Below are 14,171 nucleotides of genomic sequence, written 5' to 3'. Positions count from 1 at the left end.
GGCTACATGCACCAAAAAATGTCATCAGGAAGATGGCATCACTGAATTAGATTAGGCTTTCATATCAGAGAACGGTGACTACTGGCTTGCTGAATGTTTTACTCCATACTCAGATTGGTACAAAGAAATGGAGTCCATCTAGTTGACGTCACCCGAAAGTGATGAGGAAGACATCACTGTACTAAATTAGAGCTTTGATACATTGCGGAATCTGCCAAAATTACTGTCGTGCCGAGACACTGGCTGGTACTTCATAAATTTTTTCTGCTGCTAGAAGCATCGCAAGGAACAAAATTTCACTACTGCAACCACCTGTTCCAGAACCGCAGCCAGGGGGATCAAAGATACCCAGTCTTTAGTGCTAGTACTGTTAGAACATCAGTACTTTCAACACGTTCTGGCATTGACTTTTATGATGACTTAAGATGTGAAAAACGGAGCTCTTGCGCTATACTAAGTAAAGGACGTATAGGAGTCAATACAAAGGAGGCCAGTTCTGCTGAAACACACAAAGTTCTTAGGGCTTTTGTGAAGTGCAAATGTTCATGGAACAGGCTACAAGAACTTGCAAAGCTTCTGTGGATGTTGTGAGGATTGGAACTATGCAGACATGCAGAGATGCAGGAACACCGGACTTGGTTATTGGTTAAAATCTCTAAATTTTACATTTTGTTGGAACAGAAGCCTTGTATTTGTGCTTGTTTTCTTTCACTTCTGTGTAGCCGTTGTAGTGGTTTTGCTAGACTTTTGATGTGCTGTGTTGTTTGACTTCAGTGTATCGCTTTACACTACCATGACTTGTTATGAAGATATTAAAGTGCATGCATTATTACACACTTTCAGCTGTGTTGACGTTGTATCAGCCCTTAGCAAACAGTTACCCCATGTAGGTGCATGGCATAATATCCCTGTGATGTGGGAGTTGCCTCTTTTTCCCAAAAGAATCAATATTTATCGACAAGGTAAACCCACTGAACCTTCCGTGTGATACTCGCATATATGCCAAAAGACAACCTGCAGCCCTAAGAGGAAGGGTGTAAATCATGTCGAGAACAAGTTAGAGAATAGGATAAAGGTCTTCCAATTTAATGCTTTGTTTTCCGAGTCTTTCTGCCAGTTCTAACAGCTAAAACCTGCCAAATTGGATGAAGAATTGTTTGCAAATTAAAAAGAAAAGCATATCACCTGTTTAAGCACAGAGCATGCCAACACTACTCACATGAGAGCTTGAACATGAAGGATAATGAAATTTTAATATAAAAAATGATTAGGTGGTTAAAATAGCTAAGCGAGTAACATCGTGCAGTAGCACTATGGAATGCTTCATACGAGTTTTTGCCTGTCTTTGGTCAAGTTGTCGCTGGCGTTCGTAGGCATCATGGGAAAGTTTCGCACCAGTGTGCCCTTTGTGTCGAGTCCTAGCTGAGCTTGGCGATACTCAGTGCCAGTTATCACAATCGATCCCAGGTTAGTCTCATGCCAATTCGAGAAAGTCTAAAGTCACATCCTGTTAGACATATGTACGTGTTAGCAGCTCTCTGACACCCCCTACAAGCAACTTGTATGTCTGTGAGTGAACAGCGTGTGGGAGTACCTTAGTTTTGATTATAATGCAAGAATATCTTGATGGAAGAAATAAACGAAGTTGGTTGTGAGCAGCCTTGCCATATAGTTGCATCTCTGCTTTGTCTTACCTACAACTAACGAAATGGTGACAAGGATGAAGAAATGTGAACGAGGAGATGGAAAGGAGCAAAATGTAGTACACCAAGGGAAGGATGAAGAAAGAAGACATACACAGATGTGACATAGACACAGATGAATCAAGGGGTTCGAAGGGGATGGCAAACAGTGGCTCGCTTATGTGGGGCATATGAAAATTCATCACCAACAATGTTTGCGCCGACAAGGGCCCTCTTCCTTAGTTGCTGAGGCTCAAGGACCTATGTGTTGTTGCAGAATCTTGCCAAGCCCAAGGTGCCGGAAGACGTTGCTGAAAAAAAATTCTTCCCCCCCCCCCCCCCCATCCTGGGCAATTACTACACTCCGAAATTGCCCGCCCTCCCACAGAGTTTCCGATTTAAGTCAGGTGCATTGTGATGTCTAGTTTGTGAATGATTAGGTGGACGCGCTGAGAAGTTTTTCAGAGTATTGCTTATATTGTCACGACTCAAGTCACAGGGAGTCGTGAAGGTACACGTAGCCGAGGACCCGAGAATAAGGGCAGCTTCTAGTTCCGCTCACAGAGTCCAGCACCAGCGCGCCTCTCGAGCCAAAAAACACTTCGTCGTCATCGGCACCAAGCACGGCAGTCGAGCGGCGCTAGGCACGTGGCAATATATGTAAGGGCTAGACAGAATGATTCGGGAAAAAATTGTGTGTTGTCTCAACCATACAGCAATTCCGACCAGTCTTCTTGAACCAAAACCTTCAACTGGCTTACATCCTCCATCATGCAACCACAAGGGTGTGTTACCATTGTGAAAACAGGAGTAACTTAACGTCCTTGCCGACATGCGAATACAAGTTTTCCCTGTTAGGAGGGACATATCAGAGCTCTGCACCATTGATGGAATACTGGAATAAAAACTAAAGTATTCGTTGCAATGAAGAAGCGGACAGCACCGGCACCTTGTGCTGCACACGAGGTCAAATTATCCTACCTGATGAGCTTGGCCAAACATGTCTTAGTGGAGCTTCTGTCGCAAAACACTTTTTGGTGTCTTATCGTAACAGACGAACCGATCAATTGAGCTACATGAATCGCCAAAAAGAAAAGGAAGGTTGCCGCAAGCAGGTCCACAGGACCCCGCTATCTGCTAGGTCATGGCTGAAGCATAACTGAACAGGTCAGGAGTGCCTTAACGGTTTAGCTGTCAGGTAAACTTATCGAGCGCCAGATAACATTGAAGAAATTACATCTGTGTTAATGCGAAAACCGTGTACTGGGAAGTATAAAAAGAATGCTCCAACCAAAACAAAATTTGAATTTACCGAAAAACAAAGCACACGACATGCAGCGCTGTCTTCTGATCACCAATATGCCGCACACGTAAAGGTGCAGTCGTGCAGATGCTTATTTTAGCAATGTAGATGTTGTGAAAGTGCCTTTTTGTTTGGGCAATATTTACTGTTATGTGCGCAATGTTATTTATGTCAGCATCTTTTTATCGGTAAGCAGAGTTTATAGTTTTCTCAGTGCGTATATGCTTTGTACCAGCTACACCGGTGTAAGTAGCATCAGTAGTACATGTGCATACCATGCCACACCGAAATGTAGCACTGTACATTTTTGTGTGCTATTTTAAGTTTATCTTGCCATCATTCACACTTCATTAAATAAAGTTGGTTATGATTGTGAAATATAATAGCACGGCCGCTCGATGGAAGCGCACTAGGAGCGGCCTGCTGAGTCGGCCGAAACCGGCTGGAGGCGCTTACTACCCGTCGCCACCGCCGCCGCGCCACTGCTCCGGGACAGTCCCGCGCTGCCGCACATGGAGAGCTGCACCTGGCTGTGCTTTGAGTGAGGCGTTGGCATGGTAGGAGCCTGTTTATTTAAGGATATAAGAGCTCCACTTCATACAATTTGGCAACACGAATTTGTATACACTGTCATGTCTTAGTGTGAGCATGTCAGCACAGCGTTGCTCGGCAAGGATGTATACTGGAGTGTACCCCAAAAATTTAATGTGATAGTGGTTCAAGGTCGCTCGATTGGAGTGCTCGCATTACAGTGATGTTGCATTCGGATCAAGTTGTTTGTCAAATGAAAATGTCACCCGGCTGGGAACAATTCGAAGTTGTTAAGCTGCTATGGTAACCTAATGCATAAGCACTTAAATCACTATGTCGCGAATTCTATATGCCATTTTCATACCGTTTACTCATTCCTGCATACAGATTTTATACACAAATCGATGTCAACGTGTTGAAAACTGCTAACGCTGTCCAATAAAAAAAAATTTACTACTGTGAGCAGCCTCTATGAAAATGCCACAGGTAACCAACCTTTCTATCTCATTCTGACAAATATTACGGTGGAAATTAGAAGGTGTTTATTAGGTAAAATCTAGATGATAACTTGGTATCTTCGACTTAGTTAAAGACCTTAAACTTTGTACGCCAGAACGCCATCCGCCATGGCTTCCAGTATTTTGCATGACCGATCAGGCCTGCCTCAAGGTGCTACGTATATGCGCCGAACGTTTTTATTACTATTTTTATTGCCTGCTCGCAAACTCATATAATTTTGCTGGTTTCTTATTTTCAGTGGAAGAACGCACATCGAGTGTTCCTGTTGTGAAACTAATGCTTACCTGCAATCGCAAGAATGTTCACGCTTCAGAGCGCAACTGCAGCAGAGATTCAGCGAGCAGCCGAGTACATGGCCACACAAAAAAAGAAAGAAAATTACCATTCGCAGACGGAAAACCTTTCTTGAGAGAGGTTTATGCCATAGTCATAAATGTCGCTCCACTGCTGAGTTGACATTTCCAGCCCAGCTAGCTATCAGTGGGCGCAGCAATTTAACGATATCTTGCATAGCTCCTCAGCATGGGCACGATCATTGTTTTCATAGATTAGCTGCAGGCACTATGCACAGTGAGAAACCAATGCTGAAATCAAAAGTTTACATAGCTTGCTACTTCGCCGGACCTCTTCAGACTTCATTATCCTGTTAAAGAAAGTGCTCGTAAGCTGACAAAGCTTGATTTCTTCCTTTGCAAGGTACTTCAAGCCTCCATTGTCCTTGGTTTTCATTAACCTGTAACTAGTCCTGTTGACTCATATTTCCTGCATCAGTCTCTTGCACGAAAGATATGTTGCCTCAAAACCATTACCAAATATCGCATAAATTAAGCAACAACTTGGTAGTGATAAACAAAAATTGGGGTTCTTAAGTCTCCTTGCGAAGCCTCGTTAGCGTACCCGCACTTTGCTACCCGCTTATTCACCGTATCCCTTAATTAATTCCTCTGTCGCATATCATTATAATACAGCCTTAAGCAACCGCATTATATGAAATAGCACCATACACATAAGCATATAAAGCCCCTCTTAACCGAAGCCGTACGAGCGTGCCCTATAGGAGTATAGTGTGCCTGACTTGGGATCTAAGGGTCCCACTTTCAATTCCCATTTCACCCTTACGTATTACCGACTCTCTCTGGTTTGGCAGCTCCTTCCACATTGAACATGTCATGTGTTCTAATTGCGCCAAAAGTGTCTGGCCATATCACCAACAAAAGTGCCTCTTGCCAGAGAAGTATTTTTCAGACTTTCGTCTACACAGCAGGAGCCAGATTTTCTGTGGACTGGGGCTTTTCATTTTATCGCATCAGCTCAGTCTCAAGAGTATAAACAAATGTCGTATGCACACGCTATTTTGCTTGCAAGGCCACTCAGACTAGCGGCAAAATTTAGAACAAATTGTATGCTTATATGAAAAAAAAAACAATTGTATCTTTTTTGATATGTCCTTGCAACATAACCTGTGAGAAAAGCTTCTGGTGCTACCTCATCGTGTTCATCTACTTCACATATTGTTAAAAATCCTACTTCACTGGCCAGCTCCCTGGTAACTAAATAGGTTAAACATCATGATGGGAACACAGGAAAAGAGTAGGACAAAGCTAGCGCGGTTGTGCCGTCTTGTTCTCCTGTGTTCCCGTCACAATGTTTGCGCTGTCAACCTATAATTAATCACCAAGCCCAATCTGCTGCCCCTTGCAGCAAATTCAGCGGCAGCTAGTAGGGCATTATGCTTCAGCATCTGGACTTTTTAACCTCAGCGCCGCTTTCATTCCAGAGGAAGCGAGTGCATTTCCACTCCTCGCTGCTGCCTTTGCCTGAAGCGAGCGCAACAGATAAAATTATATGGCCTCTTAGATGTCTCTTAAGCGGAGGACGGCGAAAGCCTACCCTTCTCCTACGTTTGCCTTTCATCGTTTGCCACAGCTGCAGTTATTTCAAGGCGTCATATGATATATTGGTCGTTTCCCAGTCGTGATGAGTCGGCCTGCGTAGTTCTTACCCATCACAATTAAGCAGGTTACTCATTTAGAATTAGTATGGTCATTACAAGTCGTCGTTTGACACATTGGTCATTTCATAGTCATTAGCAGTAATGATGAGTCATGCCTAGCTATTATAGTCATTAACACACACTGCTAAACATTTTTACTCATTTCTAATCAATTGCAGTGATTACATGTCGTAGTTTGACATACTGGTCATTACAAATAATTTTAGTCATTATTAATCATTATTAGTCATAGCATTAGTCATTACCTCCATCAATGTCTGTTTATAACTTTATTGATTACCTATCACCATCAATCGTTTTCATTCTTAATCTCCCTGCTTGCATGTCCGCTTTTTGCGACTGGCACATCAGCGCACAGATGCGACACACAGATTAGAGGCACAGTTTCTGCGCACAGATTTTCACTCCGTGAGCGTAGAACGGCTTTCGCCTTAAAAAAACAACGCATCCCGTCTCAACGTTAGCGTGCTTGCACACGTGCACACAAAAAAGTTTGCGTTGACCACGCATACGCGAGGCGAATGTGTCCAGAAAGAAAGCAAACCGCGCGCTCAGAGCCAGCGACCCTGGCGGCGACGTGTCCCCAAACAGTGGCGCCTTCAGCAGAATTAGCGGGCGCAACTGTAAACTCCCCAAGGACGCGCTTGCCCATTGACGGCGGCGCGACGCAGCAGGCCGCACCCAGAGCGCTTCCATCGAGCGGCCGTGATAATAGGAAGGTTTCTGCTCTGTAGCTAACGTTTTCGAATTGAAGTGAGGGTTATTGGGAAAAAAACACTAATGATAGCTATATTGGAACCTGGCATCCAAGGTTATGATACGGATATACGCTGGCTAATGCTTGACATTGGGAAATGTTGGAAAAGCTGCATTATGTTGGTTCTGTGATGGGAGATGCTGGGTAGGTGGCTGTTAATGGGAATGCCCTGATGATGGAGAAGATGAAATGACTGCATGTTAGAAGAGCGGCCATGCTGCACAATCGAAATCAGATACCAAAAAATATAGAAAACGTGCCGCATGTGCCCGCCCAGCTTTATTTCTGTTCATGATCATGCCCTTAACTCAATTTAAATGCAGGTGGGTCCCTAAACTGCTTCAGAGATTCATTCATGCTGTAGATATGCAGAGTTGTCACTTGTTCTGGCACAGGAGCTTGGATAAATCCGGTGCTGAGATCTGCAGAAAAGATTGAAATGGTAACTTTAAGCTATCTGTTTTCCCAGCATCGCTCCCTCCAACAAAAGTAAATATAATATCACATGCATAGGAACAATAAACCCAAATCAGCAATTGCTCACACTATTTATTGGCACTCTAAGAAAAAAAAAATCTGAATTGTTAAATTAGGAGCATCAAACACACTGAGTATCAGATCAAATAGCCCACCAACTGTGGCAGGAAAATTTTCTCTACTGTAATGCTATAGTTAACCCTGTCCTTAGCTGTGCATACAGTATACAGGGTAAAACATGGCCAAGAAGATGGCTACACAATATCAGACAAAGCAAATGCTCAAAGAGAGCCTTGTTTCGCGAGCTACATTTTCACAAGTGAACTTGTCTTCATATGGGCAGTACAATCATCCCTCATGGGGTTTATATAATTCTTATTTTTTTTCCAAAAAAGAAAAGGAGGGGAGTAGTGCAAGGAATTAAGGAATGCGTTCTTAGGGGAAGCTTTCTCTGAGCTCTGAACCATTGATTCCGTGACCTCAAAAAGAAACTAAGGCGGAAGTGGCAGGAAAAAGTACAAGGTGACGTGCGTTACAAATAAGTGCAAAAGGAGGAGGCACAATATTGGCATGTGTTTCTATGAAGTGGTTAACAATTTTAAAGGGACCATTAGAAATACACTGGCCGCAGGATACTTATCAAGAGTGGGCCAGAAGTGATGAAATGTCACCATAATCTGAGTAGGAATGTTTGTACTAATAAAACTAAAGGAGGGGTGATGATGTATAGGAAGCAGAATGGTAAGAAATGCAGTTGCACTGCATTTTTATTGAGGCAATGGGGCCAGTCTAAAAGAGCAACAGTGAAAAGATGATCATAAAGGAAAAAGAGAGATTAGGATAATTCAACAAATTTTGCATGCCCCACTTGCCAAGTAGAAAATTATCAAAAGAAAATGATTCACGAAAAACAGAATTAAGAAAAAAAAGTTTGGATGAATTCATGAAAATTGCATTACGGAGAGAGAACAAATGCTGTAGAAGCCTACGATTAATGCTGTGACTGTCTTCAAGAATGGTTATGGGGCAAAAGGAATACATTTCAGAGAAAGTAGTGTTCTTTTCCAGATGTTTATTCCTTTAAGTTTCTAAGTTTCGAACTCTTAAATTAATTGATTTGAAATGCCTCCCTGCATTTTTTCTCCCTTAAAGATTTCAAGCTTGAGTGGAGAATAAATAACAATCTCATAACATTTATTGCCATTCTAAGATGACAGGAAACTGCTTTTATGAGGTTTTTCTATATTACTGTATTTTCATGATTGTAAGCACCCCCCAAATATAAGCACTCCCCTAACTTTGCAAAGAGAAACATTCTGGAAAAAAGATGGCATGCGAATCTAAGCACTCCCTTTTTGCAAGGAAGAGCGTGTAGACAAGTGCGTCACAATGCTGGCACACTCAGTCGTCGAGCAAGCTGTTGCGCTGAGGTGGCTAGGCGTCCGTGGCGCAATCACGGGCTGCTTGTGTTGCTGCATTACAACACTGCCTGACAGCTGACGGCGCACACAGGCGAAATCCAGCCGAAAGCGATGCTGATAGCTTCATCAGCATATTGTCATGATTTGTTCGGCATCCGATGCTGTTTGGATGCCATAATGAGATTAAAGGGCCACTGTACAACCTCCAATCGAAAATATCTTCTTCCCCCCCCGTGACTGTGCGGCTTCGCCCCCAGAACACAAGGCCGAAAAAATGTTTTTAAAAATAGTAACTAATAACGCAGTTACAGCCACCGCAATCACCTGATTCTGTCGTGTTTCTCTCCTCCCATTCCCTCGCAAAGGTTTTTCACTCTCCTGCCCTGTCGCCTAGCCTCCGCAAACCAAGTTTCCCTTCCTTCTCCGTGTTTAGTGGGAGGTAGGGCGTGGCACTCTGTGTGTGCGAAAACGAAACAGGCGAGGGAGCGCGTGCAGCTACATTCAGTCTGGCTGTGGAGAGGGAAAAGCGTGCAACGAGCGGCGCGCACAATTCTTCGTGTATGCCCATCCTTCACCCGTCAGTCAGCGAGATGGACCAATTGGATGTCATCGCTTGTCCGACATCAGCCTAGCGGCCCGTAGAGAACGGGGAAGCTGGTTTTCCGAAGAGGAGAATTGATTTGTATTTTTGCTGCTTTGCGGCGCGCGTATCGCTGTAGCATTTTGCACAGACTAGCTCTAGTACCTGATCGAAGCATTGGGCTCCTTTGCTTAAGTCATACCCTGGACAGTGACCCTTTAAAGTTGGCCACCACAATTTGAAGTTCAAGCAGAGTTTGTTTACTAAATGAAATGTTATTTCTTCTGCCTGTCTCTTCGAGCAATTGCTGTGACAACAAAAATGGGGTAGGGGGATTTAGTATTTTTTTAATTTAACCCCCCCACACTTTTGGCATAGTGATCTCGAAAAAAAGAGGATGCTGAGAATCAAGTAAATACAGTGCATGATGACCGTTCAACTTTAATGCTCACTGATTACCCTCTTATGTATTGTTTCTAGCAGGAGCATTGTAGAGAGTAGGTAACACATACAGCATGAATTTATACTTTTTTCTACAGCATGACCCTACATGTTTATAGATGTTTTTCTCCATTTTCTTGCTTTTTTTCTCATAAAACTGTAGCAAAATGGGAGTACTAGCAAATACAAAATACTCCAGCACAAGAAGACACACTGATAATTAAAATTTTGCACTTGGCATGCGTGCAATACAATTCTTTTTTTCGATACTCACATTCCTGATCAGCCTATATAATTCTCAACACCCAGAGTGCATCTTATAAGTATTCAGCTGCAGCTGTATATTTTAATAGGTCCCTTTGGAATCACTAACCCCTTCATAGAAACACATGATAACACAAAGACCGCTTATAGTGCTGATTCATGTACAGGGATTATCTAAAGTTCCCAGGCCGTTTCGAATAACTGGGGAGCAGTTGCTGTTCACTACACCAGTGCTGCTATCAGATACATGTTTTGCCCACAGCCTGACGCGAGGGTATGCATTGAGGGGGGTCAGGCCACTTCTTTTTTGCTTTTCTCTATGTCAAAGCAGTGAAAAAAGAGTGCGGCGTGTGCCTTCGGTCTTCAATACTGGAGACAATACTTAGATGAACTCTGTGTGCTTCTCTCTACGTTTCAGCTTCTTGGCATATGATATCATGCGTTTGTCTAGGAATCAGCTCTTTTGCAGCTTGCAGAGCCATGGATGACTTCATTTCGACGCGTCACATATACTAAATTTTTTCTTTAGCTGAAAATTTACTGCATACAAACTAGGGCAGAGCATGACATGTTTACGTTTGTTTCTTTGTTGTGTTTTTACCACTTTGCCCTCTTGATGTGTTCAACGCCTTCATGCAGGTAAAGCATGTGATGATGCATGTATGTTGGGATGTCAGTACATGATGCTGATGTTTGTGCATGTATTTTAGGCATTTCTATAGACCTTCCCCTGGGGAAGTCATGAAGGTGCGGTGGCGCTGTCATAATCAGTGATTTTCGCGCGGTAGGCAAAGCAATAATTCAGTCATTTTTGCCTACGCTGATTTCGGGGTAGTTTGCTGCTGTCAGAAATAAAACAGCACCATGCCGACTAGTTGCATTGCCATAGCATGCGCCGAAATGCACAGAAAAGGAAGCTTAGTAAGCTTTCACAGGTTTCCTGGAAAAATCACCATAAATATTGGGCCACCAAGGTGGAGCGTCAAAGCTAATGGATACCGATGCCGGCTCATTAAATATGCGGCAAACATCGCCAAGCTAGAGCTTATTCACCTTTATGCCAGAGCTGTATACCTGTACAAAGGCCGTGAATAACTCAAATTTGCCATTCTTTACAGCATGTAATGGGATCTTCATTTGGTGTGGCTTCAACTGTCCATGCAACATATGTAGACAAGGCAGCCAGCATATTATAATGCGTAGGCCTGTCTCTTTGTTGGAGTATGCATATAGTGTTTATCTATGCAAACAATTCCTCAAACACGTTTTTTTGTCACTTCGGTAATTGTACGTATGCATAATGAGCTGCGATGCGAGTGATCTGTGTTGAACTCCTTCGTGGTTATGCTGCATGGCTAGCCTTCGCAGTGTTCACCTAAAATTGTTTTATTCCATTTTGTGATGAACATTGGCACTACGCATTGACAGCCGCTGATTTGCTCGATTGGAGCTGCATTTTTTTTATATTTAGCGGAATTAGCTGCATTCACAGCAACTAATTGTGAGTGCGAGCTGTAGGGTCCAGCATCGCCGAACGGCATATGGACTCGTGATTCAGACTCCTCGAGGATGTTTACATCAGCTATATAGGTACTGCATGGCACACTGTCGCGTTCTGAGTTTATCCTACATTAAAATACAGCTGCGGTGGCTGCGACTGATCTGTGTTGCCCTAGCTATGGAACCACTGCGACCACTGCAGCTTGTAATTGTAATGCAAACTAAAAGCGTGAGTAGCTGTAATGAAACTGCAAAAGTTAATGCCGACAGTCACCCGCGAACAGAGTAGATACAACAGGCGTGTGGCGTAACGATTTCAACAAATAACGCAAGGATAGGCAAATCCGTGTGGTGTCAAAGCGCAATGCCCTTGCTACTGTAGCTATGCTTACCTAAAAGCCGCTCAACACTAGCGAGGGGCGTGAAAAATTATCCGAGAGTGCAATAATGTTTCAAGCTGATTACTTCGTGTATGATTTGCACACGCTGTTTACGAGCGAGAACAACCACCATCTACTTACTCGACTGAAAGCAGTTGTAAGCATCCGAAGCTTTACAATTCTGAATGCGTTCCATGGTTAATTTGCTGGGCCAAAACAGCAAATAGATAACAACATCACTCATTTTCCCTGGCAGGCAGCAATGCTTCGGTTGTATGCCTTGAACCCACTCTCCGTCTAGAACAAAGTGCAAGACTGGGCGTCCCACATGGAGTTTTTTAAAGTATCACTTTCGCCCTCATCCCTATAATGCCTAGAATATACTAGTTAGTGTGCCGTGCGGAGGGGTCTCCTAATGAAAGGAGGTGGCCGCACCGGTGATGCCTTCCAACATTGGCCGTGAGGGGTGCTGCTCATCGTAAGGGTGAAGGTGCGGACGTTTGTTCCATTGCTCCTCCGATTGCACGTGACTACCAGAAACGAACGAACTGGCGACAGTGGGAGCTTCCGAAAGCGTCAAATAAATGAGTTCTTTCTTTTAACTTTATTTCGTTTTCAGCTAGTCAGGTTAGGCGCAGCCTAAAGAATAGATTTTAGATCTTTGTCCTAGCGGCCTGGTTTTTCGTGCCGGCAGCTAAGTTTTCTTGACGTTCATTCTTTAACTATTTTGTTTAGATAAATATTCTTTTTTCTAAGCTAATGGCATTCGCAGAATTTATTTTAACGCTTGTTTTCTAGTCGTTTTTGTGTCTTCCTTTTGCAGTTTGTATATTCTGAGAATTCGTAGTAGAAATAGTTCAGTTGATACATGCTTAAGATGTGCAATCAAAAGAAGGTAAAGTGTACTCAGTGTGAGGCGCAGGTTAATTTCAAGATGAAGATGTAGATGAAGCAGAAGGCAGTGACTTTTTGCGTCGGTGTTGCGTGCTGAGTGCGTGCCTAGATAGATTTGAATGAAAATGGCAGTTTAGTATCTCGTGTGGGTGATTTAGAAAATGAAGTAGGTTTGTTAAGAGCAGAAAATCAGAAACTGCTAGGACAGCTTCCTGAAATGGGAAAGAAAAATGGCCGACTTATCCTTGGAACCAATGAGGATGGGCATTCCAGTGCGGGCCGCGTGGCATGGAAGGCGTAAGCAAAGCAGGCCAGGCGGATTTTGTCCTTGGAAACGAGGACGAACATTCTAGTGCGGGCCACGTGGCTGCGACCAGCACTGGCATATAATATATAAGCAAAGTAGGTCAGGCGGATCCGAACCGACAGAATTATTTAGAAGCAGCTACTAAGAAGTCGGGAAAAAAAGGAAGAAGTATGGAACAATGAAAATTCCAGAGAGAAGGACAGACAGCCGAAAGCAAGAGCCAACAATTGGGAGAGGGAGAGAGAATGCCCAGGTGCTTATCGCCGCAGATGCTTATCGCCGCAGATGAGCAGGTGCACGCAAGATATCTTGGAACATGTGACGGGTGATGAGCGAGTGTTAGTTGAAACATTCCCAGGGATCACAATGAGGGCAGTGCTGAAAGAGGGTAAAAATAGGCTGCTGAAAAATTCCGCAGAGCGCAGTATGGTGATAGTAGCCACTAGGCTAAGCGATGTCATAAATGGTGACGCTGCAGGAGTGGTGGAAAGTTTAGCTAAGGGAGTTGACGATATCAGGGAGATAACACAGCAAGCGCAGATATTTGTATACAATGTACCGGAGGTGCTAGGAACGAACGGAAAGCTGCAAAAGGATGTGGTGACAGTTAATCAAGACGTAAGAAAGTTAAGCCTGGAGAAGCATTTCGAAGTGGTTGAGGTAAACAGGGAGGTGCATAAAGCAGGTTTTGGCAGGGCTTTTCCGCGAGATGGCATTCATTTTAACAGAAGGGTGGGAGCAGAGATTGGCTGGCGCCTGGCAGGCAGGGCTGTAGCTTTTTTAGAAGCAAAATGCGAAGGCCAAATCACGTAGGAATTACGCAAATGGCAGACGACCATTGACTACTGTATAATGTCGCAGGAAATTTATAGCAAGGTCACAAAAATGGAAATAGACGAAGAAGGGAAGTGTAGTTTGGGAAGTGATCATAAACATATTAGTCTGCAGGTGGGGCCCTTGATGAAAAGAGAAATGGAACTTAGACAAAAAGTAAACGCAAAATTAAACTACGATGAAATGGCGCAGATAGCAGCAGACAGAGGAAGCAATAGACAAAAGCCCCATGGAAGACTGGGATTATGAACAGGTAGAACTCATAAG

General features: G+C 43.5%; 1 long non-coding RNA gene and 1 pseudogene across 1 annotated transcript in view; one reads left to right on the top strand and one right to left on the bottom strand.

Annotated features, from left to right (window-relative positions):
- Window positions 1-14,171, top strand: part of LOC146201877 (kinesin-like protein KIF11) — a 184,684-nt pseudogene that overhangs the window by 98,267 nt on the left and 72,246 nt on the right.
- The window catches only part of LOC146201880 (uncharacterized), a 30,616-nt gene continuing 23,140 nt past the window's right edge, over window positions 6,696-14,171 (bottom strand). The window contains exon 4 of the long non-coding RNA XR_014703596.1: window positions 6,696-7,228. This is a non-coding gene — a long non-coding RNA (uncharacterized LOC146201880). The remainder of the gene's footprint in view (window positions 7,229-14,171) is intronic.

This window comes from Amblyomma maculatum, chromosome 1, assembly GCF_055883805.1.
Source record: "Amblyomma maculatum isolate TAMU_Amacu chromosome 1, ASM5588380v1, whole genome shotgun sequence".
NCBI classification, from domain to species: Eukaryota; Metazoa; Arthropoda; class Arachnida; order Ixodida; family Ixodidae; genus Amblyomma; species Amblyomma maculatum.
This window is presented reverse-complemented; position numbering and strand designations above follow the sequence as displayed.